The sequence below is a fragment of the Asterias rubens genome, chromosome 8 (assembly GCF_902459465.1).
Source record: "Asterias rubens chromosome 8, eAstRub1.3, whole genome shotgun sequence".
Classification (NCBI taxonomy): domain Eukaryota; kingdom Metazoa; phylum Echinodermata; class Asteroidea; order Forcipulatida; family Asteriidae; genus Asterias; species Asterias rubens.
Window position 1 is genome coordinate 13,362,807 of NC_047069.1, and position 3,722 is coordinate 13,366,528.

The window sequence follows — 3,722 nt, forward strand, 5'->3', positions numbered from 1 at the left end:
ATTACTTCTTTTTCGAAAACTATGTCACTTCAGAGGGAGCCGTTTCTCACAATGTAAAGTATTATACTATCAACCTCTCCCCATATTACTCGTTACCAAGTAAGGTTTCATGCTCATAAATATTTTGAGTAATTTCCAATAGTGTCCACTGCCTTTAAGCAAATTTAAGATAATTTCACTCGTAGCTTTCCGACATTATTGTTCACCGCATTTGATTTAATGTTTGGAATTTAGGCAACAAATATAAAGGCTGCAAGTTGAAACCCTTGCAATTTTTGCTTTGCACCGAAATAATAAATTTGTATTCAGTTAACCATGCTTTTTATGAACCCAAATCCTTTTTGCCAAATTATTATTATTATTTTTTTTAAATACCTTTGTTTAGATATAAACACTGCAGGACACTGTTTGACAGTAATGCTCTTTGATTTGTTAACTGTACATGTAAATGTGATAGCAGAAATGACCTTCTCTATGGTGATAGTCAATGAATGTACATGTACTTCTTCTAGGGGGGGGGGGAGGTGAGATATTTATGAAAATGTCCAACTATATTGGAAAGCAGTTCTTACGATGGGGGGGGGGGTCACACCTATGTATTTCATGAATATTTAATAGTGTTTACCTTGAGTTTTTACTGACATTATTGAAAACAATTATTTATGAAAACTTTCTTATCTTAATATCAACACGAAATCAAACATTAAAAGACAAAGAAAAAAAGAAAGAAAACTATTGGTTTATATTTAACTGGAGAAAACAGTTTTTTTCTTTCTTAAAACGTTGAAGTGCTTTTAAGAGTGTCATAATATGCTGTTTTTGGATTGGATTAAATTTTTGGTTTCTGATTTCTACATTTCATGGTGCAATCAATGCAGATTGGTAATACAGCGAAAAGAAAATCTCCCACTGTTAAATTGTGAAATTGCAATCTACACTGCATTATGAGTAGACATTGCAAATTACTCTAATACTGTATAACTAAATTACCTCTTGAACTTGTGTGATGTACAGAATAATAATTAAGTTGGTGTGAGAATAGGAGCTTGTTTCGACTAAGAAATTACCAAAATGTGTGTACCATAAATTTTAAAAGAAAATACTTTTGAGATAAACACTTTTGAGATAAACCCACCCATAAAAAAAACTACTTAAAGGAACACGTTGCCTTGGATCGGTCGAGTTGGTCTTTGAATAAGCGTTTGTAATCATTTGTTATAAAATGCATATGGGTAGAAAGATGTTGTAAAAGTAGAATACAATGATCCACACAAACATGCCTCTAAATTGCATGGTTTTCCCTTTACATCGTCGACTAACACGGTCGGCCATTTATGGAAGTCAAATTTTTGACTCCCATAAATGGCTGACCATGTTAGTTTGCACAGTAAAAGGAAAACCACGCAATTTCGATGCAAATTTGTGTGGATCATTGTATTCTACTTTTTAAACATCTTTCTAACCATATGCATTTATATAAAAAACGGTTACAAACGCTTTTCGAAGACCAACTCGACTGATCCAAGGCAATGTGTTTCTTTAAAGTTTACCCTTGAGATATAATTTCTTTCCATTAAATTTAAAAAAGGAGATGGTTTTGAAATTGTGTATCTTTATTGTAAATAAAATGATCACTATTGCTTTAAGCATAATAATTTTGTAAAATGTATAATTTTAAAAGAGATCTTTGTAATTAAATGCTTTATGCTTTATAAATGAAAGAAAGACGCCTGATTCTGTGTGGTTCTTTTATACATGCATTTAATTGGCAAATGATATTCTCAATAGATGTATCCCAGCATTAAATAACAAATCTGTGAAAATTTAGACTCAATTGGTCAGCGAAGTTGCAAGAGATTAATGAAAGAAAGAATGCCTTTGTTGCACAAGAAATGTATGTGCTTTGGCAGATGCATAAAGTCTTTAAATATTTTAGTGAGAAATTACCTCTTTCTCATAAACTAGGTTACTTCAGCGGGAGCCTTTTCTCATGTTTTATATTATAACACCCCTAACAAATATTCTGCCTTTTCATTGGTTTAGCGTGTGTCACATGATATGTCTGAGTTTTACTAGACGGCGGCCGTGTGATAGTGCATCCTTTGCCGTGTGATAGTGCATCGTTTGCCGTGTGATAGCCTGACGACTATCACAAGGCGTGCAGTACCCACACGTCTTTTTACCCACCTCAAACCCAATCAGTTGTGCATCTGTGTATCTGAAATGCGCATACGAACGTTACGTGTACGAAGATGATAAATAGTCTGTTACCAAGTAACTTTTTATGCTAACAATTATTTTGAGTAATTACTAATAGTCTTTTTTGTTTTTATACCATAGCGGTCGCACTCCTGTTGGTGTTTGACACAATGACATACATGTACCAACATAATAACAGCCTCAAAGCTGACCACAAGATTTGACTTCTCTCACTGGGCCAGAAAGGTCACAGTAAAGGTCTTCTTCTGAACTGACTATTTAGAAAATATAAAACTAAAGGTCCGTTTCAAATTGTAAAAAGTACAAACGTCATGAAAATCAGATCTTTCATTGAAACTTTTTCGAGAGAATGCTCTTCAGTTTTCATACATGTACATTCAAACTTGGCCGATTTATCCAAATAGTTCCTGTGAAAATACCTTTGTACAAAGGATGACCGTCAGTACCGATGACTGTAAAACTTACAAATATTTGAAGAGTCCGTGGTTAAAGGCACTGGACACCTTTGGTAATTGTCAAAGACTTGGTGTATCCCAACATATGCATAAAATACAAAATCTGTGAAAATTTTGACTCAATTGGTCATCGCAGTTGCAAGAGAATAATAAAAGAAAAAACACCCAAATTTGTGTGCATTCAGATATTGAAAGACTTCAGGCCAAAAGCCTTTTATTATTGGAGTAAAACATTACCTCTTTCTCAAAAACTACTTTACTTCAGAGGGAGCCGTTTCTCACAATGATTTTATACCATTAACAGCTCTCCTTTGCTCATCGTAAAGTAATTTGTTATGCTAAAAATTATTTTGAGTTATTACCAATAGTGTCCAGTGCCCTTAAACTGGAAACTAACATTATATGCCACATAAACAGATCCTTCTCATTTGATTGGTGGAACACCCGTCACATATCATTCAATATTTTGCCATGTATTTACTGATGCGCACTACAAAATTTAATATTGGATAGGCGCCCGTCCAATATTTAAACATCTCTATTGGCGCTAAGCATCGACGTTCCAAAATAAATTTGTTCGGTGCTAATTCATCAACACAAGGCAATGGAATGATCCAGATTTTACATCGTCATTTTATTTTGCTGCAATGCACTCGTACATCCAATACGCAAATAATGTTATCTCAACCACAACTTTTTGTTGCATTATAAATGATTTGGGGTTGAACAAAGACAAAATTACTAGAGCTGAAATTGAACCAATGACCTCAAATTGAACTATATCTAGCCCTATATTGGTGACCGGACACATATTTTTATATGTGATATTATTAATTAATATTTTTAATCAATCTGTCTGTTTATTGTTATAAAATGTTTAGTGTTTTTGTCTGTACTGTTTGAATCAAGGCCAGTTTTAATTTCCACAGTGTGGGATAATAAAGTTCTTATCTTATCTTATCCTATCTTATCTCCCAATTTTTCAACATCTTTGTTCCAGGTGCCAGTCAGAATTTTAAAACATTTTTTACTTCCCCCCCCCCCCCA